Raw genomic sequence first — 25,134 nt, forward strand, 5'->3', positions numbered from 1 at the left:
CCCAGCTACATCTCCAATTACCCCTGAAAACGCCTCACTCCCCAGCCACGTCTCCCATTACCCCTGAAAATGCCTCACTCCCCAGCCACATCTCCCATTACCCCTGAAAATGCCTCACTCCCCAGCCACGTCTCCCATTACCCCTGAAAATGCCTCACTCCCCAGCCACGTCTCCCATTACCCCTGAAAATGCCTCACTCCCCAGCCACGTCTCCCATTACCCATGAAAACGCCTCACTCCCCAGCCACGTCTCCCATTACCCCTGAAAATGCCTCACTCCCCAGCCACGTCTCCCATTACCCCTAAAAATTCCTCACTCCCCAGCCACGTCTCCCATTAACCCTGAAAACGCCTAACTCCCCAGCCACATCTCCCATTACCCCTGAAAACGCCTCACTCCCCAGCCACATCTCCCATTACCCCTGAAAATGCCTCACTCCCCAGCCACGCCTCCCATTACCCCTGAAAATGCCTCACTCCCCAGCCACATCTCCCATTACCCCTGAAAACGCCTCACTCCCCAGCCACATCTCCCATTACCCCTGAAAACGCCTCACTCCCCAGCCACATCTCCCATTACCCCTGAAAACGCCTCACTCCCCAGCCACGTCTCCCATTACCCCTGAAAACGTTGCCCGCCCCAGCCACGTCTCCCAGTACCCCTGAAAACGCCTCACTCCCCAGCCACGTCTCCCAGTACCCCTGAAAACGCCTCACTCACCAGCCACGTCTCCCATTACCCCTGAAAACGCCTCACTCCCCAGCCACATCTCCCATTACCCCTGAAAACGCTTCACTCCCCAGCCACCTGTCCCATTACCCCTGAAAACGTCACCCGCCCCAGCCACATCTCCCATTACCCCTGAAAACATCGCCCGCCCCAGCCACGTCTCCCATTACCCCTGAAAACGTCGCCCGCCCCAGCCACGTCTCCCATTACCCCTGAAAACACCTAACTCCCCAGCCCCATCTCCCATTACCCCTGAAAACGCCTCACTCCCCAGCCACATCTCCCATTACCACTGAAAATGCCTCACTCCCCAACCACGTCTCCCATTACCCCTGAAAATGCCTCACTCCCCAGCCACATCTCCCATTACCCCTGAAATGCCTCACTCCGCAGCCACGTCTCCCATTACCCCTGAAAATGCCTCACTCCCCAGCCACGTCTCCCATTACCCCTGAAAATGCCTCACTCCCCAAGCCACATCTCCCATTACCCCTGAAAACGCCTCACTCCCCAGCCACATCTCCCATTACCCCTGAAAACGCCTCACTCACCAGCCACGTCTCCCATTACCCCTAAAAACGTTGCCCGCCCCAGCCACGTCTCCCAGTACCCCTGAAAACGCCTCACTCCCCAGCCACGTCTCCCAGTACCCCTGAAAACGCCTCACTCTCCAGCCACGTCTCTCCGTACCCCTGAAAACGCCTCACTCCCCAGCCACATCTCCCATTACCCCTGAAAACGCCTCACTCCCCAGCCACCTGTCCCATTACCCCTGAAAACGTCACCCGCCCCAGCCACATCTCCCATTACCCCTGAAAACATTGCCCCCCCCAGCCACGTCTCCCATTACCCCTGAAAACGTCGCCCGCCCCAGCCACGTCTCCCATTATCCCTGAAAACACCTAACTCCCCAGCCCCATCTCCCATTACCCCTGAAAACGCCTCACTCCCCAGCCACATCTCCCATTACCCCTGAAAATGCCTCACTCCCCAGCCACATCTCCCATTACCCCTGAAAATGCCTCACTCCCCAGCCACGTCTCCCATTACCCCTGAAAATGCCTCACTCCCCAGCCACGTCTCCCATTACCCCTGAAAATGCCTCCCTCCCCAGCCACGTCTCCCATTACCCCTGAAAATGCCTCAATCCCCAGCCACGTCTCCCATTACCCCTGAAAATGCCTCACTCCCCAGCCACGTCTCCCATTACCCCTGAAAATGCCTCACTCCCCAGCCACGTCTCCCATTACCCCTGAAAATGCCTCACTCCCCAGCCACATCTCCCATTATCCCTGAAAATGCCTCACTCTCCAGCCACGTCTCCCATTACCCCTGAAAATGCCTCACTCCCCAGCCGCGTCTCCCATTACCCCTGAAAATGCCTCACTCCCCAGCCACGTCTCCCATTACCACTAAAAATGCCTCACTCCCCAGCCACATCTCCCATTACCCCTGAAAATGCCTCACTCCCCAGCCACATCTCCCATTAACCCTGAAAATGCCTCACTCCCCAGCCACGTCTTCCATTACCCCTGAAAATGCCTCACTCCCCAGCCACGTCTCCCATTACCCCTGAAAATGCCTCACTCCCCAGCCACGTCTCCCATTACCCCTGAAAATGCCTCACTCCCCAGCCACGTCTCTCATTACCCCTGAAAATGCCTCACTCCCCAGCCACGTCTCCCATTACCCCTGAAAATGCCTCACTCCCCAGCAACGTCTCCCATTACCCCTGAAAATGCCTCACTCCCCAGCCACGTCTCCCATTACCCCAGAAAATGCCTCACTCCCCAGCCACGTCTCCCATTAACCCTGAAAACGCCTAACTCCCCAACCACATCTCCCATTACCCCTGAAAACGCCTCACTCCCCAGCTACATCTCCCATTACCCCTGAAAATGCCTCACTCCCCAGCCACATCTCCCATTACCCCTGAAAACGCCTCACTCCCCAGCCACATCTCCCATTATCCCTGAAAACATTGCCCGCCCCAGCCACGTCTCCCATTACCCCTGAAAACGTCGCCCGCCCCAGCCACGTCTCCCATTACCCCTGAAAACATTTAACTCCCCAGCCACATCTCCCATTACCCCTGAAAACATCTAACTCCCCAGCCACATCTCCCATTACCCCTGAAAACGCCTCACTCCCCAGCCACATCTCCCATTACCCCTGAAAATGCCTCACTCCCCAGCCACGTCTCCCATTACCCCTGAAAATGCCTCACTCCCCAGCCACATCTCCCATTACCCCTGAAAATGCCTCACTCCCCAGCCACGTCTCCCATTACCCCTGAAAACGCCTCACTCCCCAGCCACGTCTCCCATTACCCCTGAAAATGCCTCACTTCCCAGCCACGTCTCCCATTACCCCTGAAAACGCCTCACTCCCCAGCCACGTCTCCCATTACCCCTGAAAATGCCTCACTCCCCAGCCACGTCTCCCATTATCCCTGAAAATGCCTCACTCCCCAGCCACGTCTCCCATTACCCCTAAAAATGCCTCACTCCCCAGGCACGTCTCCCATTAACCCTGAAAACGCCTAACTCCCCAGCCACATCTCCCATTACCCCTGAAAACGCCTCACTCCCCAGCCACATCTCCCATTACCCCTGAAAATGCCTCACTCCCCAGCCACGTCTCCCATTACCCCTGAAAACGCCTCACTCCCCAGCCACATCTCCCATTACCCCTGAAAACGCCTCACTCCCCAGCCACATCTCCCATTACCCCTGAAAACGCCTCACTGCCCAGCCACATCTCCCATTACCCCTGAAAACGTTGCCCGCCCCAGCCACGTCTCCCAGTACCCCTGAAAACGCCTCACTCCCCAGCCACGTCTCCCAGTACCCCTGAAAACGCCTCACTCCCCAGCCACGTCTCCCATTACCCCTGAAAACGCCTCACTCCCCAGCCACATCTCCCATTACCCCTGAAAACGTCACTTGCCCCAGCCACATCTCCCATTACCCCTGAAAACATCGCCCGCCCCAGCCACGTCTCCCATTACCCCTGAAAACGTCGCCCACCCCAGCCACGTCTCCCATTACCCCTGAAAACACCTAACTCCCCAGCCACATCTCCCATTACCACTGAAAATGCCTCACTCCCCAGCCACATCTCCCATTACCCCTGAAAATGCCTCACTCCCCAGCCACATCTCCCATTACCACTAGAAAATGCCTCACTCCCCAGCCACGTCTCCCATTACCCCTGAAAATGCCTCACTCCCCAGCCACGTTTCCCAGTACCCCTAAAAACGCCTCACTCCCCAGCCACGTCTCCCAGTACCCCTGAAAACGCCTCACTCCCCAGCCACATCTCCCATTACCCCTGAAAACGCCTCACTCCCCAGCTACATCTCCCATTATCCCTGAAAACGCCTCACTCCCCAGCCACATCTCCCATTACCCCTGAAAATGCCTCACTCCCCAGCCACGTCTCCCATTACCCCTGAAAACGCCTCACTCCCCAGCCACATCTCCCATTACCCCTGAAAACGCCTCACTCCCCAGCCACATCTCCCATTACCCCTGAAAACGCCTCACTCCCCAGCCACATCTCCCATTACCCCTGAAAACGTTGCCCGCCCCAGCCACGTCTCCCAGTACCCCTGAAAACGCCTCACTCCCCAGCCACGTCTCCCAGTACCCCTGAAAACGCCTCACTCCCCAGCCACGTCTCCCACTACCCCTGAAAACGCCTCACTCCCCAGCCACATCTCCCATTACCCCTGAAAACGTCACCCGCCCCAGCCACATCTCCCATTACCCCTGAAAACATCGCCCGCCCCAGCCACGTCTCCCATTACCCCTGAAAACGTCGCCCACCCCAGCCACGTCTCCCATTACCCCTGAAAACACCTAACTCCCCAGCCACATCTCCCATTACCACTGAAAATGCCTCACTCCCCAGCCACATCTCCCATTACCCCTGAAAATGCCTCACTCCCCAGCCACATCTCCCATTACCCCTGAAAATGCCTCACTCCCCAGCCACGTCTCCCATTACCCCTGAAAATGCCTCACTCCCCAGCCACGTCTCCCATTACCCCTGAAAATGCCTCACTCCCCAGCCACGTCTCCCATTACCCCTGAAAATGCCTCACTCCCCAGCCACGTCTCCCATTACCCCTGAAAATGCCTCACTCCCCAGCCACATCTCCCATTACCCCTGAAAACGTCACCCGCCCCAGCCACATCTCCCATTACCCCTGAAAACATCGCCCGCCCCAGCCACGTCTCCCATTACCCCTGAAAACGTCGCCCACCCCAGCCACGTCTCCCATTACCCCTGAAAACACCTAACTCCCCAGCCACATCTCCCATTACCACTGAAAACGCCTCACTCCCCAGCCACATCTCCCATTACCCCTGAAAATGCCTCACTCCCCAGCCACATCTCCCATTACCCCTGAAAATGCCTCACTCCCCAGCCACGTCTCCCATTACCCCTGAAAATGCCTCACTCCCCAGCCACGTCTCCCATTACCCCTGAAAATGCCTCCCTCCCCAGCCACGTCTCCCATTACCCCTGAAAATGCCTCAATCCCCAGCCACGTCTCCCATTACCCCTGAAAATGCCTCACTCCCCAGCCACGTCTCCCATTACCCCTGAAAATGCCTCACTCCCCAGCCACGTCTCCCATTACCCCTGAAAATGCCTCACTCCCCAGCCACATCTCCCATTATCCCTGAAAATGCCTCACTCTCCAGCCACGTCTCCCATTACCCCTGAAAATGCCTCACTCCCCAGCCGCGTCTCCCATTACCCCTGAAAATGCCTCACTCCCCAGCCACGTCTCCCATTACCACTAAAAATGCCTCACTCCCCAGCCACATCTCCCATTACCCCTGAAAATGCCTCACTCCCCAGCCACATCTCCCATTAACCCTGAAAATGCCTCACTCCCCAGCCACGTCTTCCATTACCCCTGAAAATGCCTCACTCCCCAGCCACGTCTCCCATTACCCCTGAAAATGCCTCACTCCCCAGCCACGTCTCCCATTACCCCTGAAAATGCCTCACTCCCCAGCCACGTCTCTCATTACCCCTGAAAATGCCTCACTCCCCAGCCACGTCTCCCATTACCCCTGAAAATGCCTCACTCCCCAGCAACGTCTCCCATTACCCCTGAAAATGCCTCACTCCCCAGCCACGTCTCCCATTACCCCAGAAAATGCCTCACTCCCCAGCCACGTCTCCCATTAACCCTGAAAACGCCTAACTCCCCAACCACATCTCCCATTACCCCTGAAAACGCCTCACTCCCCAGCTACATCTCCCATTACCCCTGAAAATGCCTCACTCCCCAGCCACATCTCCCATTACCCCTGAAAACGCCTCACTCCCCAGCCACATCTCCCATTATCCCTGAAAACATTGCCCGCCCCAGCCACGTCTCCCATTACCCCTGAAAACGTCGCCCGCCCCAGCCACGTCTCCCATTACCCCTGAAAACATTTAACTCCCCAGCCACATCTCCCATTACCCCTGAAAACATCTAACTCCCCAGCCACATCTCCCATTACCCCTGAAAACGCCTCACTCCCCAGCCACATCTCCCATTACCCCTGAAAATGCCTCACTCCCCAGCCACGTCTCCCATTACCCCTGAAAATGCCTCACTCCCCAGCCACATCTCCCATTACCCCTGAAAATGCCTCACTCCCCAGCCACGTCTCCCATTACCCCTGAAAACGCCTCACTCCCCAGCCACGTCTCCCATTACCCCTGAAAATGCCTCACTTCCCAGCCACGTCTCCCATTACCCCTGAAAACGCCTCACTCCCCAGCCACGTCTCCCATTACCCCTGAAAATGCCTCACTCCCCAGCCACGTCTCCCATTATCCCTGAAAATGCCTCACTCCCCAGCCACGTCTCCCATTACCCCTAAAAATGCCTCACTCCCCAGGCACGTCTCCCATTAACCCTGAAAACGCCTAACTCCCCAGCCACATCTCCCATTACCCCTGAAAACGCCTCACTCCCCAGCCACATCTCCCATTACCCCTGAAAATGCCTCACTCCCCAGCCACGTCTCCCATTACCCCTGAAAACGCCTCACTCCCCAGCCACATCTCCCATTACCCCTGAAAACGCCTCACTCCCCAGCCACATCTCCCATTACCCCTGAAAACGCCTCACTGCCCAGCCACATCTCCCATTACCCCTGAAAACGTTGCCCGCCCCAGCCACGTCTCCCAGTACCCCTGAAAACGCCTCACTCCCCAGCCACGTCTCCCAGTACCCCTGAAAACGCCTCACTCCCCAGCCACGTCTCCCATTACCCCTGAAAACGCCTCACTCCCCAGCCACATCTCCCATTACCCCTGAAAACGTCACTTGCCCCAGCCACATCTCCCATTACCCCTGAAAACATCGCCCGCCCCAGCCACGTCTCCCATTACCCCTGAAAACGTCGCCCACCCCAGCCACGTCTCCCATTACCCCTGAAAACACCTAACTCCCCAGCCACATCTCCCATTACCACTGAAAATGCCTCACTCCCCAGCCACATCTCCCATTACCCCTGAAAATGCCTCACTCCCCAGCCACATCTCCCATTACCACTAGAAAATGCCTCACTCCCCAGCCACGTCTCCCATTACCCCTGAAAATGCCTCACTCCCCAGCCACGTCTCCCATTACCCCTGAAAATGCCTCACTCCCCAGCCACGTCTCCCATTACCCCTGAAAATGCCTCACTCCCCAGCCACGTCTCCCATTACCCCTGAAAATGCCTCACTCCCCAGCCACATCTCCCATTACCCCTGAAAAAACGCCTCACTCCCCAGCCACATCTCCCATTACCCCTGAAAACGCCTCACTCCCCAGCCACGTCTCCCATTACCCCTAAAAACGTTGCCCGCCCCAGCCACGTCTCCCAGTACCCCTGAAAACGCCTCACTCCCCAGCCACGTTTCCCAGTACCCCTAAAAACGCCTCACTCCCCAGCCACGTCTCCCAGTACCCCTGAAAACGCCTCACTCCCCAGCCACATCTCCCATTACCCCTGAAAACGCCTCACTCCCCAGCCACCTGTCCCATTACCCCTGAAAACGTCACCCGCCCCAGCCACATCTCCCATTACCCCTGAAAACATCGCCCGCCCCCGCCACGTCTCCCATTACCCCTGAAAACGTCGCCCGCCTCAGCCACGTCTCCCATTACCCCTGAAAACACCTAACTCCCCAGCCCCATCTCCCATTACCCCTGAAAACACCTCACTCCCCAGCCACAGCTCCCATTACCACTGAAAATGCCTCACTCCCCAGCCACATCTCCCATTACCCCTGAAAATGCCTCACTCCCCAGCCACATCTCCCATTACCCCTGAAAATGCCTCACTCCCCAGCCACGTCTCCCATTACCCCTGAAAATGCCTCACTCCCCAGCCACGTCTCCCATTACCCCTGAAAATGCCTCACTCCCCAGCCACCTCTCCCATTACCCCTGAAAATGCTTCACTCCCCAGCCACGTCTCCCATTACCCCTGAAAATGCCTCACTCCCCAGCCACGTCTCCCATCAACCCTGAAAACGCCTAACTCCCCAGCCACATCTCCCATTACCCCTGAAAACGCCTCACTCCCCAGCTACATCTCCCATTATCCCTGAAAACGCCTCACTCCCCAGCCACATCTCCCATTACCCCTGAAAATGCCTCACTCCCCAGCCACGTCTCCCATTACCCCTGAAAACGCCTCACTCCCCAGCCACATCTCCCATTACCCCTGAAAACGCCTCACTCCCCAGCCACATCTCCCATTACCCCTGAAAACGTCACTTGCCCCAGCCACATCTCCCATTACCCCTGAAAACATCGCCCGCCCCAGCCACGTCTCCCATTACCCCTGAAAACGTCGCCCACCCCAGCCACGTCTCCCATTACCCCTGAAAACACCTAACTCCCCAGCCACATCTCCCATTACCACTGAAAATGCCTCACTCCCCAGCCACATCTCCCATTACCCCTGAAAATGCCTCACTCCCCAGCCACATCTCCCATTACCACTAGAAAATGCCTCACTCCCCAGCCACGTCTCCCATTACCCCTGAAAATGCCTCACTCCCCAGCCACGTCTCCCATTACCCCTGAAAATGCCTCACTCCCCAGCCACGTCTCCCATTACCCCTGAAAATGCCTCACTCCCCAGCCACGTCTCCCATTACCCCTGAAAATGCCTCACTCCCCAGCCACATCTCCCATTACCCCTGAAAAAACGCCTCACTCCCCAGCCACATCTCCCATTACCCCTGAAAACGCCTCACTCCCCAGCCACGTCTCCCATTACCCCTAAAAACGTTGCCCGCCCCAGCCACGTCTCCCAGTACCCCTGAAAACGCCTCACTCCCCAGCCACGTTTCCCAGTACCCCTAAAAACGCCTCACTCCCCAGCCACGTCTCCCAGTACCCCTGAAAACGCCTCACTCCCCAGCCACATCTCCCATTACCCCTGAAAACGCCTCACTCCCCAGCCACCTGTCCCATTACCCCTGAAAACGTCACCCGCCCCAGCCACATCTCCCATTACCCCTGAAAACATCGCCCGCCCCAGCCACGTCTCCCATTACCCCTGAAAACGTCGCCCGCCTCAGCCACGTCTCCCATTACCCCTGAAAACACCTAACTCCCCAGCCCCATCTCCCATTACCCCTGAAAACACCTCACTCCCCAGCCACAGCTCCCATTACCACTGAAAATGCCTCACTCCCCAGCCACATCTCCCATTACCCCTGAAAATGCCTCACTCCCCAGCCACATCTCCCATTACCCCTGAAAATGCCTCACTCCCCAGCCACGTCTCCCATTACCCCTGAAAATGCCTCACTCCCCAGCCACGTCTCCCATTACCCCTGAAAATGCCTCACTCCCCAGCCACCTCTCCCATTACCCCTGAAAATGCTTCACTCCCCAGCCACGTCTCCCATTACCCCTGAAAATGCCTCACTCCCCAGCCACGTCTCCCATCAACCCTGAAAACGCCTAACTCCCCAGCCACATCTCCCATTACCCCTGAAAACGCCTCACTCCCCAGCTACATCTCCCATTATCCCTGAAAACGCCTCACTCCCCAGCCACATCTCCCATTACCCCTGAAAATGCCTCACTCCCCAGCCACGTCTCCCATTACCCCTGAAAACGCCTCACTCCCCAGCCACATCTCCCATTACCCCTGAAAACGCCTCACTCCCCAGCCACATCTCCCATTACCCCTGAAAACGCCTCACTCCCCAGCCACATCTCCCATTACCCCTGAAAACGTTGCCCGCCCCAGCCACGTCTCCCAGTACCCCTGAAAACGCCTCACTCCCCAGCCACGTCTCCCAGTACCCCTGAAAACGCCTCACTCCCCAGCCACGTCTCCCACTACCCCTGAAAACGCCTCACTCCCCAGCCACATCTCCCATTACCCCTGAAAACGTCACCCGCCCCAGCCACATCTCCCATTACCCCTGAAAACATCGCCCGCCCCAGCCACGTCTCCCATTACCCCTGAAAACGTCGCCCACCCCAGCCACGTCTCCCATTACCCCTGAAAACACCTAACTCCCCAGCCACATCTCCCATTACCACTGAAAATGCCTCACTCCCCAGCCACATCTCCCATTACCCCTGAAAATGCCTCACTCCCCAGCCACATCTCCCATTACCCCTGAAAATGCCTCACTCCCCAGCCACGTCTCCCATTACCCCTGAAAATGCCTCACTCCCCAGCCACGTCTCCCATTACCCCTGAAAATGCCTCACTCCCCAGCCACGTCTCCCATTACCCCTGAAAATGCCTCACTCCCCAGCCACGTCTCCCATTACCCCTGAAAATGCCTCACTCCCCAGCCACATCTCCCATTACCCCTGAAAACGTCACCCGCCCCAGCCACATCTCCCATTACCCCTGAAAACATCGCCCGCCCCAGCCACGTCTCCCATTACCCCTGAAAACGTCGCCCACCCCAGCCACGTCTCCCATTACCCCTGAAAACACCTAACTCCCCAGCCACATCTCCCATTACCACTGAAAATGCCTCACTCCCCAGCCACATCTCCCATTACCCCTGAAAATGCCTCACTCCCCAGCCACATCTCCCATTACCCCTGAAAATGCCTCACTCCCCAGCCACGTCTCCCATTACCCCTGAAAATGCCTCACTCCGCAGCCACGTCTCCCATTACCCCTGAAAATGCCTCACTCCCCAGCCACGTCTCCCATTACCCCTGAAAATGTCTCACTCCCCAGCCACGTCTCCCATTACCCCTGAAAATGCCTCACTCCCCAGCCACATCTCCCATTACCCCTGAAAAAACGCCTCACTCCCCAGCCACATCTCCCATTACCCCTGAAAACGCCTCACTCCCCAGCCACGTCTCCCATTACCCCTAAAAACGTTGCCCGCCCCAGCCACGTCTCCCAGTACCCCTGAAAACGCCTCACTCCCCAGCCACGTTTCCCAGTACCCCTAAAAACGCCTCACTCCCCAGCCACGTCTCCCAGTACCCCTGAAAACGCCTCACTCCCCAGCCACATCTCCCATTACCCCTGAAAACGTCACCCGCCCCAGCCACATCTCCCATTACCCCTGAAAACATCGCCCGCCCCAGCCACGTCTCCCATTACCCCTGAAAACGTCGCCCGCCCCAGCCACGTCTCCCATTACCCCTGAAAACACCTAACTCCCCAGCCCCATCTCCCATTACCCCTGAAAACGCCTCACTCCCCAGCCACAGCTCCCATTACCACTGAAAATGCCTCACTCCCCAGCCACATCTCCCATTACCCCTGAAAATGCCTCACTCCCCAGCCACATCTCCCATTACCCCTGAAAATGCCTCACTCCCCAGCCACGTCTCCCATTACCCCTGAAAATGCCTCACTCCCCAGCCACGTCTCCCATTACCCCTGAAAATGCCTCACTCCCCAGCCACCTCTCCCATTACCCCTGAAAATGCTTCACTCCCCAGCCACGTCTCCCATTACCCCTGAAAATGCCTCACTCCCCAGCCACGTCTCCCATCAACCCTGAAAACGCCTAACTCCCCAGCCACATCTCCCATTACCCCTGAAAACGCCTCACTCCCCAGCTACATCTCCCATTACCCCTGAAAACGCCTCACTCCCCAGCCACGTCTCCCATTACCCCTGAAAATGCCTCACTCCCCAGCCACATCTCCCATTACCCCTGAAAACGCCTAACTCCCCAGCCACATCTCCCATTACCACTGAAAATGCCTCACTCCCCAGCCACATCTCCCATTACCCCTGAAAATGCCTCACTCCCCAGCCACATCTCCCATTACCCCTGAAAATGCCTCACTCCCCAGCCACGTCTCCCATTACCCCTGAAAATGCCTCACTCCGCAGCCACGTCTCCCATTACCCCTGAAAATGCCTCACTCCCCAGCCACGTCTCCCATTACCCCTGAAAATGCCTCACTCCCCAGCCACGTCTCCCATTACCCCTGAAAATGCCTCACTCCCCAGCCACATCTCCCATTACCCCTGAAAAAACGCCTCACTCCCCAGCCACATCTCCCATTACCCCTGAAAACGCCTCACTCCCCAGCCACGTCTCCCATTACCCCTAAAAACGTTGCCCGCCCCAGCCACGTCTCCCAGTACCCCTGAAAACGCCTCACTCCCCAGCCACGTTTCCCAGTACCCCTAAAAACGCCTCACTCCCCAGCCACGTCTCCCAGTACCCCTGAAAACGCCTCACTCCCCAGCCACATCTCCCATTACCCCTGAAAACGTCACCCGCCCCAGCCACATCTCCCATTACCCCTGAAAACATCGCCCGCCCCAGCCACGTCTCCCATTACCCCTGAAAACGTCGCCCGCCCCAGCCACGTCTCCCATTACCCCTGAAAACACCTAACTCCCCAGCCCCATCTCCCATTACCCCTGAAAACGCCTCACTCCCCAGCCACAGCTCCCATTACCACTGAAAATGCCTCACTCCCCAGCCACATCTCCCATTACCCCTGAAAATGCCTCACTCCCCAGCCACATCTCCCATTACCCCTGAAAATGCCTCACTCCCCAGCCACGTCTCCCATTACCCCTGAAAATGCCTCACTCCCCAGCCACGTCTCCCATTACCCCTGAAAATGCCTCACTCCCCAGCCACCTCTCCCATTACCCCTGAAAATGCTTCACTCCCCAGCCACGTCTCCCATTACCCCTGAAAATGCCTCACTCCCCAGCCACGTCTCCCATCAACCCTGAAAACGCCTAACTCCCCAGCCACATCTCCCATTACCCCTGAAAACGCCTCACTCCCCAGCTACATCTCCCATTACCCCTGAAAACGCCTCACTCCCCAGCCACGTCTCCCATTACCCCTGAAAATGCCTCACTCCCCAGCCACATCTCCCATTACCCCTGAAAACGCCTAACTCTCCAGCCACATCTCCCATTACCCCTGAAAACGCCTCACTCCCCAGCCACATCTCCCATTACTCTTGAAAATGCCTCACTCCCCAGCCACGTCTCCCATTACCCCTGAAATCGCCTCACTCCCAGGCCACGTCTCCCATTACCCCTGAAAACGCCTCACTCCCCAGCCACATCTCCCATTACCCCTGAAAACGCCTAACTCTCCAGCCACATCTCCCATTACCCCTGAAAACGCCTCACTCCCCAGCCACCTCTCCCATTACTCTTGAAAACGCCTCACTCCCCAGCCACGTCTCCCATTACCCCTAAAAACGTTGCCCGCCCAAGCCACGTCTCCCAGTACCCCTGAAAACGCCTCACTCCCCAGCCACGTTTCCCATTACCCCTGAAAACGCCTCACTCTCCAGCCACATCTCCCATTACCCCTGAAAACGCCTAACTACCCAGCCACATCTCCCATTACCCCTGAAAACGCCTAACTCCCCAGCCACGTCTCCCATTACCCCTGAAAACGTCTCACTCCCCAGCCACATCTCCCATCACCCCTAAAAACGTCTCACTCCCCAGCCACATCCCCCATCACCCCTGAAAACGCCTCACTCCCCAGCCACGTCTCCTATTACCCCTGAAAACGTCACCCGCCCCAGCCACATCTCCCATTACCCCTGAAAACGCCTCACTCCCAGGCCACGTCTCCCATTACCTCTGAAAACGCCTCACTCCCCAGCCACATCTCCCATTACCCCTAAAAACGCCTCACTCCCCAGCCACGTCTCCCATTACCTCTGAAAATGCCTCACTCCCCAGCCACATCTCTTATTACCCCTAAAAACGTCACCCGCCCCAGTCACGTCTCCCAGTACCCCTGAAAACGTCGCCCGCCCTAGCCACATCTCCCATTACCCCTGAAAATGTCGCCCACCCCAGCCACGTCTCCCATTACCCCTGAAATCGCTTCACTCCCAGGCCACGTCTCCCATTACCCCTGAAAACGCCTCACTCCCCAGCCACATCTCCCATCACCCCTGAATACGTCTCACTCCCCAGCCACATCTCCCATCACCCCTGAAAACGCCTCACTCCCCAGCCACGTCTCCTATTACCCCTGAAAACGTCACCCGCCCCAGCCACATCTCCCATTACCCCTGAAAATGTCGCCCACCCCAGCCACGTCTCCCATTACCCCTGAAATCGCTTCACTCCCAGGCCACGTCTCCCATTACCCCTGAAAACGCCTCACTCCCCAGCCACATCTCCCATTACCCCTGAAAACGCCTCACTCCCCAGCCACGTCTCCCATTACCCCTGAAAACGCCTCACTCCCCAGCCACATCTCCCATTACCCCTGAAAACGTCACTTGCCCCAGCCACATCTCCCATTACCCCTGAAAACATCGCCCGCCCCAGCCACGTCTCCCATTACCCCTGAAAACGTCGCCCACCCCAGCCACGTCTCCCATTACCCCTGAAAACACCTAACTCCCCAGCCACATCTCCCATTACCACTGAAAATGCCTCACTCCCCAGCCACATCTCCCATTACCCCTGAAAATGCCTCACTCCCCAGCCACATCTCCCATTACCACTAGAAAATGCCTCACTCCCCAGCCACGTCTCCCATTACCCCTGAAAATGCCTCACTCCCCAGCCACGTCTCCCATTACCCCTGAAAATGCCTCACTCCCCAGCCACGTCTCCCATTACCCCTGAAAATGCCTCACTCCCCAGCCACGTCTCCCATTACCCCTGAAAATGCCTCACTCCCCAGCCACATCTCCCATTACCCCTGAAAAAACGCCTCACTCCCCAGCCACATCTCCCATTACCCCTGAAAACGCCTCACTCCCCAGCCACGTCTCCCATTACCCCTAAAAACGTTGCCCGCCCCAGCCACGTCTCCCAGTACCCCTAAAAACGCCTCACTCCCCAGCCACGTTTCCCAGTACCCCTAAAAACGCCTCACTCCCCAGCCACGTCTCCCAGTACCCCTGAAAACGCCTCACTCCCCAGCCACATCTCCCATTACCCCTGAAAACGCCTCACTCCCCAGCCACCTGTCCCATTACCCCTGAAAACGTCACCCGCCCCAGCCACATCTCCCATTACCCCTGAAAACATCACCCGCCCCAGCCACGTCTCCCATTACCCCTGAAAACGTCGCCCGCCTCAGCCACGTCTCCCATTACCCCTGAAAACACCTAACTCCCCAGCCCCATCTCCCATTACCCCTGAAAACACCTCACTCCCCAGCCACAGCTCCCATTACCACTGAAAATGCCTCACTCCCCAGCCACATCTCCCATTACCCCTGAAAATGCCTCACTCCCCAGCCACATCTCCCATTACCCCTGAAAATGCCTCACTCCCCAGCCACGTCTCCCATTACCCCTGAAAATGCCTCACTCCCCAGCCACGTCTCCCATTACCCCTGAAAATGCCTCACTCCCCAGCCACCTCTCCCATTACCCCTGAAAATGCTTCACTCCCCAGCCACGTCTCCCATTACCCCTGAAAATGCCTCACTCCCCAGCCACGTCTCCCATCAACCCTGAAAACGCCTAACTCCCCAGCCACATCTCCCATTACCCCTGAAAACGCCTCACTCCCCAGCTACATCTCCCATTATCCCTGAAAACGCCTCACTCCCCAGCCACATCTCCCATTACCCCTGAAAATGCCTCACTCCCCAGCCACGTCTCCCATTACCCCTGAAAACGCCTCACTCCCCAGCCACATCTCCCATTACCCCTGAAAACGCCTCACTCCCCAGCCACATCTCCCATTACCCCTGAAAACGCCTCACTCCCCAGCCACATCTCCCATTACCCCTGAAAACGTTGCCCGCCCCAGCCACGTCTCCCAGTACCCCTGAAAACGCCTCACTCCCCAGCCACGTCTCCCAGTACCCCTGAAAACGCCTCACTCCCCAGCCACGTCTCCCACTACCCCTGAAAACGCCTCACTCCCCAGCCACATCTCCCATTACCCCTGAAAACGTCACCCGCCCCAGCCACATCTCCCATTACCCCTGAAAACATCGCCCGCCCCAGCCACGTCTCCCATTACCCCTGAAAACGTCGCCCACCCCAGCCACGTCTCCCATTACCCCTGAAAACACCTAACTCCCCAGCCACATCTCCCATTACCACTGAAAATGCCTCACTCCCCAGCCACATCTCCCTCACTCCCCAGCCACATCTCCCATTACCCCTGAAAATGCCTCACTCCCCAGCCACGTCTCCCATTACCCCTGAAAATGCCTCACTCCCCAGCCACGTCTCCCATTACCCCTGAAAATGCCTCACTCCCCAGCCACGTCTCCCATTACCCCTGAAAATGCCTCACTCCCCAGCCACGTCTCCCATTACCCCTGAAAATGCCTCACTCCCCAGCCACATCTCCCATTACCCCTGAAAAAACGCCTCACTCCCCAGCCACATCTCCCATTACCCCTGAAAACGCCTCACTCCCCAGCCACGTCTCCCATTACCCCTAAAAACGTTGCCCGCCCCAGCCACGTCTCCCAGTACCCCTGAAAACGCCTCACTCCCCAGCCACGTTTCCCAGTACCCCTAAAAACGCCTCACTCCCCAGCCACGTCTCCCAGTACCCCTGAAAACGCCTCACTCCCCAGCCACATCTCCCATTACCCCTGAAAACGCCTCACTCCCCAGCCACCTGTCCCATTACCCCTGAAAACGTCACCCGCCCCAGCCACATCTCCCATTACCCCTGAAAACATCGCCCGCCCCAGCCACGTCTCCCATTACCCCTGAAAACGTCGCCCGCCCCAGCCACGTCTCCCATTACCCCTGAAAACACCTAACTCCCCAGCCCCATCTCCCATTACCCCTGAAAACGCCTCACTCCCCAGCCACAGCTCCCATTACCACTGAAAATGCCTCACTCCCCAGCCACATCTCCCATTACCCCTGAAAATGCCTCACTCCCCAGCCACATCTCCCATTAACCCTGAAAATGCCTCACTCCCCAGCCACGTCTCCCATTACCCCTGAAAATGCCTCACTCCCCAGCCACGTCTCCCATTACCCCTGAAAATGCCTCACTCCCCAGCCACCTCTCCCATTACCCCTGAAAATGCTTCACTCCCCAGCCACGTCTCCCATTACCCCTGAAAATGCCTCACTCCCCAGCCACGTCTCCCATCAACCCTGAAAACGCCTAACTCCCCAGCCACATCTCCCATTACCCCTGAAAACGCCTCACTCCCCAGCTACATCTCCCATTACCCCTGAAAACGCCTCACTCCCCAGCCACGTCTCCCATTACCCCTGAAAATGCCTCACTCCCCAGCCACATCTCCCATTACCCCTGAAAACGCCTAACTCTCCAGCCACATCTCCCATTACCCCTGAAAACGCCTCACTCACCAGCCACCTCTCCCATTACTCTTGAAAATGCCTCACTCCCCAGCCACGTCTCCCATTACCCCTGAAATCGCCTCACTCCCAGGCCACGTCTCCCATTACCCCTGAAAACGCCTCACTCCCCAGCCACATCTCCCATTACCCCTGAAAACGCCTAACTCTCCAGCCACATCTCCCATTACCCCTGAAAACGCCTCACTCCCCAGCCACCTCTCCCATTACTCTTGAAAACGCCTCACTCCCCAGCCACGTCTCCCATTACCCCTAAAAACGTTGCCCGCCCAAGCCACGTCTCCCAGTACCCCTGAAAACGCCTCACTCCCCAGCCACGTTTCCCATTACCCCTGAAAACGCCTCACTCTCCAGCCACATCTCCCATTACCCCTGAAAACGCCTAACTACCCAGCCACATCTCCCATTACCCCTGAAAACGCCTAACTCCCCAGCCACGTCTCCCATTACCCCTGAAAACGTCTCACTCCCCAGCCACATCTCCCATCACCCCTAAAAACGTCTCACTCCCCAGCCACATCTCCCATCACCCCTGAAAACGCCTCACTCCCCAGCCACATCTCCTATTACCCCTGAAAACGTCACCCGCCCCAGCCACATCTCCCATTACCCCTGAAAACGCCTCACTCCCAGGCCACGTCTCCCATTACCTCTGAAAACGCCTCACTCCCCAGCCACATCTCCCATTACCCCTAAAAACGCCTCACTCCCCAGCCACATCTCCCATTACCCCTGAAAACGTTGCCCGCCCCAGCCACGTCTCCCAGTACCCCTGAAAACGCCTCACTCCCCAGCCACGTCTCCCAGTACCCCTGAAAACGCCTCACTCCCCAGCCACGTCTCCCACTACCCCTGAAAACGCCTCACTCCCCAGCCACATCTCCCATTACCCCTGAAAACGTCACCCGCCCCAGCCACATCTCCCATTACCCCTGAAAACATCGCCCGCCCCAGCCACGTCTCCCATTACCCCTGAAAACGTCGCCCACCCCAGCCACGTCTCCCATTACCCCTGAAAACACCTAACTCCCCAGCCACATCTCCCATTACCACTGAAAATGCCTCACTCCCCAGCCACATCTCCCTCACTCCCCAGCCACATCTCCCATTACCCCTGAAAATGCCTCACTCCCCAGCCACGTCTCCCATTACCCCTGAAAATGCCTCACTCCCCCGCCACGTCTCCCATTACCCCTGAAAATGCCTCACTCCCCAGCCACGTCTCCCATTTTCCCTGAAAATGCCTCACTCCCCAGCCACGTCTCCCATTACCCCTGAAAATGCCTCACTCCCCAGCCACATCTCCCATTACCCCTGAAAAAACGCCTCACTCCCCAGCCACATCTCCCATTACCCCTGAAAACGCCTCACTCCCCAGCCACGTCTCCCATTACCCCTAAAAACGTTGCCCGCCCCAGCCACGTCTCCCAGTACCCCTGAAAACGCCTCACTCCCCAGCCACGTTTCCCAGTACCCCTAAAAACGCCTCACTCCCCAGCCACGTCTCCCAGTACCCCTGAAAACGCCTCACTCCCCAGCCACATCTCCCATTACCCCTGAAAACGCCTCACTCCCCAGCCACCTGTCCCATTACCCCTGAAAACGTCACCCGCCCCAGCCACATCTCCCATTACCCCTGAAAACATCGCCCGCCCCAGCCACGTCTCCCATTACCCCTGAAAACGTCGCCCGCCCCAGCCACGTCTCCCATTACCCCTGAAAACACCTAACTCCCCAGCCCCATCTCCCATTACCCCTGAAAACGCCTCACTCCCCAGCCACAGCTCCCATTACCACTGAAAATGCCTCACTCCCCAGCCACATCTCCCATTACCCCTGAAAATGCCTCACTCCCCAGCCACATCTCCCATTACCCCTGAAAATGCCTCACTCCCCAGCCACATCTCCCATTACCCCTGAAAATGCCTCACTCCCCAGCCACGTCTCCCATTACCCCTGAAAATGCCTCACTCCGCAGCCACGTCTCCCATTACCCCTGAAAATGCCTCACTCCCCAGCCACGTCTCCCATTACCCCTGAAAATGCCTCACTCCCCAGCCACGTCTCCCATTACCCCTGAAAATGCCTCACTCCCCAGCCACATCTCCCATTACCCCTGAAAAAACGCCTCACTCCCCAGCCACATCTCCCATTACCCCTGAAAACGCCTCACTCCCCAGCCACGTCTCCCATTACCCCTAAAAACGTTGCCCGCCCCAGCCACGTCTCCCAGTACCCCTGAAAACGCCTCACTCCCCAGCCACGTTTCCCAGTACCCCTAAAAACGCCTCACTCCCCAGCCACGTCTCCCAGTACCCCTGAAAACGCCTCACTCCCCAGCCACATCTCCCATTACCCCTGAAAACGTCACCCGCCCCAGCCACATCTCCCATTACCCCTGAAAACATCGCCCGCCCCAGCCACGTCTCCCATTACCCCTGAAAACGTCGCCCGCCCCAGCCACGTCTCCCATTACCCCTGAAAACACCTAACTCCCCAGCCCCATCTCCCATTACCCCTGAAAACGCCTCACTCCCCAGCCACAGCTCCCATTACCACTGAAAATGCCTCACTCCCCAGCCACATCTCCCATTACCCCTGAAAATGCCTCACTCCCCAGCCACATCTCCCATTACCCCTGAAAATGCCTCACTCCCCAGCCACGTCTCCCATTACCCCTGAAAATGCCTCACTCCCCAGCCACGTCTCCCATTACCCCTGAAAATGCCTCACTCCCCAGCCACCTCTCCCATTACCCCTGAAAATGCTTCACTCCCCAGCCACGTCTCCCATTACCCCTGAAAATGCCTCACTCCCCAGCCACGTCTCCCATCAACCCTGAAAACGCCTAACTCCCCAGCCACATCTCCCATTACCCCTGAAAACGCCTCACTCCCCAGCTACATCTCCCATTACCCCTGAAAACGCCTCACTCCCCAGCCACGTCTCCCATTACCCCTGAAAATGCCTCACTCCCCAGCCACATCTCCCATTACCCCTGAAAACGCCTAACTCTCCAGCCACATCTCCCATTACCCCTGAAAACGCCTCACTCCCCAGCCACCTCTCCCATTACTCTTGAAAATGCCTCACTCCCCAGCCACGTCTCCCATTACCCCTGAAATCGCCTCACTCCCAGGCCACGTCTCCCATTACCCCTGAAAACGCCTCACTCCCCAGCCACATCTCCCATTACCCCTGAAAACGCCTAACTCTCCAGCCACATCTCCCATTACCCCTGAAAACGCCTCACTCCCCAGCCACCTCTCCCATTACTCTTGAAAACGCCTCACTCCCCAGCCACGTCTCCCATTACCCCTAAAAACGTTGCCCGCCCAAGCCACGTCTCCCAGTACCCCTGAAAACGCCTCACTCCCCAGCCACGTTTCCCATTACCCCTGAAAACGCCTCACTCTCCAGCCACATCTCCCATTACCCCTGAAAACGCCTAACTACCCAGCCACATCTCCCATTACCCCTGAAAACGCCTAACTCCCCAGCCACGTCTCCCATTACCCCTGAAAACGTCTCACTCCCCAGCCACATCTCCCATCACCCCTAAAAACGTCTCACTCCCCAGCCACATCTCCCATCACCCCTGAAAACGCCTCACTCCCCAGCCACGTCTCCTATTACCCCTGAAAACGTCACCCGCCCCAGCCACATCTCCCATTACCCCTGAAAACGCCTCACTCCCAGGCCACGTCTCCCATTACCTCTGAAAACGCCTCACTCCCCAGCCACATCTCCCATTACCCCTAAAAACGCCTCACTCCCCAGCCACGTCTCCCATTACCTCTGAAAATGCCTCACTCCCCAGCCACATCTCTTATTACCCCTAAAAACGTCACCCGCCCCAGTCACGTCTCCCAGTACCCCTGAAAACGTCGCCCGCCCTAGCCACATCTCCCATTACCCCTGAAAATGTCGCCCACCCCAGCCACGTCTCCCATTACCCCTGAAATCGCTTCACTCCCAGGCCACGTCTCCCATTACCCCTGAAAACGCCTCACTCCCCAGCCACATCTCCCATCACCCCTGAAAACGTCTCACTCCCCAGCCACATCTCCCATCACCCCTGAAAACGCCTCACTCCCCAGCCACGTCTCCTATTACCCCTGAAAACGTCACCCGCCCCAGCCACATCTCCCATTACCCCTGAAAATGTCGCCCACCCCAGCCACGTCTCCCATTACCCCTGAAATCGCTTCACTCCCAGGCCACGTCTCCCATTACCCCTGAAAACGCCTCACTCCCCAGCCACATCTCCCATTACCCCTGAAAACGCCTCACTCCCCAGCCACGTCTCCCATTACCCCTGAAAACGCCTCACTCCCCAGCCACATCTCCCATTACCCCTGAAAACGTCACTTGCCCCAGCCACATCTCCCATTACCCCTGAAAACATCGCCCGCCCCAGCCACGTCTCCCATTACCCCTGAAAACGTCGCCCACCCCAGCCACGTCTCCCATTACCCCTGAAAACACCTAACTCCCCAGCCACATCTCCCATTACCACTGAAAATGCCTCACTCCCCAGCCACATCTCCCATTACCCCTGAAAATGCCTCACTCCCCAGCCACATCTCCCATTACCACTAGAAAATGCCTCACTCCCCAGCCACGTCTCCCATTACCCCTGAAAATGCCTCACTCCCCAGCCACGTCTCCCATTACCCCTGAAAATGCCTCACTCCCCAGCCACGTCTCCCATTACCCCTGAAAATGCCTCACTCCCCAGCCACGTCTCCCATTACCCCTGAAAATGCCTCACTCCCCAGCCACATCTCCCATTACCCCTGAAAAAACGCCTCACTCCCCAGCCACATCTCCCATTACCCCTGAAAACGCCTCACTCCCCAGCCACGTCTCCCATTACCCCTAAAAACGTTGCCCGCCCCAGCCACGTCTCCCAGTACCCCTAAAAACGCCTCACTCCCCAGCCACGTTTCCCAGTACCCCTAAAAACGCCTCACTCCCCAGCCACGTCTCCCAGTACCCCTGAAAACGCCTCACTCCCCAGCCACATCTCCCATTACCCCTGAAAACGCCTCACTCCCCAGCCACCTGTCCCATTACCCCTGAAAACGTCACCCGCCCCAGCCACATCTCCCATTACCCCTGAAAACATCACCCGCCCCAGCCACGTCTCCCATTACCCCTGAAAACGTCGCCCGCCTCAGCCACGTCTCCCATTACCCTGAAAACACCTAACTCCCCAGCCCCATCTCCCATTACCCCTGAAAACACCTCACTCCCCAGCCACAGCTCCCATTACCACTGAAAATGCCTCACTCCCCAGCCACATCTCCCATTACCCCTGAAAATGCCTCACTCCCCAGCCACATCTCCCATTACCCCTGAAAATGCCTCACTCCCCAGCCACGTCTCCCATTACCCCTGAAAATGCCTCACTCCCCAGCCACGTCTCCCATTACCCCTGAAAATGCCTCACTCCCCAGCCACCTCTCCCATTACCCCTGAAAATGCTTCACTCCCCAGCCACGTCTCCCATTACCCCTGAAAATGCCTCACTCCCCAGCCACGTCTCCCATCAACCCTGAAAACGCCTAACTCCCCAGCCACATCTCCCATTACCCCTGAAAACGCCTCACTCCCCAGCTACATCTCCCATTATCCCTGAAAACGCCTCACTCCCCAGCCACATCTCCCATTACCCCTGAAAATGCCTCACTCCCCAGCCACGTCTCCCATTACCCCTGAAAACGCCTCACTCCCCAGCCACATCTCCCATTACCCCTGAAAACGCCTCACTCCCCAGCCACATCTCCCATTACCCCTGAAAACGCCTCACTCCCCAGCCACATCTCCCATTACCCCTGAAAACGTTGCCCGCCCCAGCCACGTCTCCCAGTACCCCTGAAAACGCCTCACTCCCCAGCCACGTCTCCCAGTACCCCTGAAAACGCCTCACTCCCCAGCCACGTCTCCCACTACCCCTGAAAACGCCTCACTCCCCAGCCACATCTCCCATTACCCCTGAAAACGTCACCCGCCCCAGCCACATCTCCCATTACCCCTGAAAACATCGCCCGCCCCAGCCACGTCTCCCATTACCCCTGAAAACGTCGCCCACCCCAGCCACGTCTCCCATTACCCCTGAAAACACCTAACTCCCCAGCCACATCTCCCATTACCACTGAAAATGCCTCACTCCCCAGCCACATCTCCCTCACTCCCCAGCCACATCTCCCATTACCCCTGAAAATGCCTCACTCCCCAGCCACGTCTCCCATTACCCCTGAAAATGCCTCACTCCCCAGCCACGTCTCCCATTACCCCTGAAAATGCCTCACTCCCCAGCCACGTCTCCCATTACCCCTGAAAATGCCTCACTCCCCAGCCACGTCTCCCATTACCCCTGAAAATGCCTCACTCCCCAGCCACATCTCCCATTACCCCTGAAAAAACGCCTCACTCCCCAGCCACATCTCCCATTACCCCTGAAAACGCCTCACTCCCCAGCCACGTCTCCCATTACCCCTAAAAACGTTGCCCGCCCCAGACACGTCTCCCAGTACCCCTGAAAACGCCTCACTCCCCAGCCACGTTTCCCAGTACCCCTAAAAACGCCTCACTCCCCAGCCACGTCTCCCAGTACCCCTGAAAACGCCTCACTCCCCAGCCACATCTCCCATTACCCCTGAAAACGCCTCACTCCCCAGCCACCTGTCCCATTACCCCTGAAAACGTCACCCGCCCCAGCCACATCTCCCATTACCCCTGAAAACATCGCCCGCCCCAGCCACGTCTCCCATTACCCCTGAAAACGTCGCCCGCCCCAGCCACGTCTCCCATTACCCCTGAAAACACCTAACTCCCCAGCCCCATCTCCCATTACCCCTGAAAACGCCTCACTCCCCAGCCACAGCTCCCATTACCACTGAAAATGCCTCACTCCCCAGCCACATCTCCCATTACCCCTGAAAATGCCTCACTCCCCAGCCACATCTCCCATTACCCCTGAAAATGCCTCACTCCCCAGCCACGTCTCCCATTACCCCTGAAAATGCCTCACTCCCCAGCCACGTCTCCCATTACCCCTGAAAATGCCTCACTCCCCAGCCACCTCTCCCATTACCCCTGAAAATGCTTCACTCCCCAGCCACGTCTCCCATTACCCCTGAAAATGCCTCACTCCCCAGCCACGTCTCCCATCAACCCTGAAAACGCCTAACTCCCCAGCCACATCTCCCATTACCCCTGAAAACGCCTCACTCCCCAGCTACATCTCCCATTACCCCTGAAAACGCCTCACTCCCCAGCCACGTCTCCCATTACCCCTGAAAATGCCTCACTCCCCAGCCACATCTCCCATTACCCCTGAAAACGCCTAACTCTCCAGCCACATCTCCCATTACCCCTGAAAACGCCTCACTCCCCAGCCACCTCTCCCATTACTCTTGAAAATGCCTCACTCCCCAGCCACGTCTCCCATTACCCCTGAAATCGCCTCACTCCCAGGCCACGTCTCCCATTACCCCTGAAAACGCCTCACTCCCCAGCCACATCTCCCATTACCCCTGAAAATGCCTAACTCTCCAGCCACATCTCCCATTACCCCTGAAAACGCCTCACTCCCCA

Source organism: Anomaloglossus baeobatrachus (genome assembly GCF_048569485.1).
Source record: "Anomaloglossus baeobatrachus isolate aAnoBae1 chromosome 7 unlocalized genomic scaffold, aAnoBae1.hap1 SUPER_7_unloc_3, whole genome shotgun sequence".
In the NCBI taxonomy this organism is placed as follows: domain Eukaryota; kingdom Metazoa; phylum Chordata; class Amphibia; order Anura; family Aromobatidae; genus Anomaloglossus; species Anomaloglossus baeobatrachus.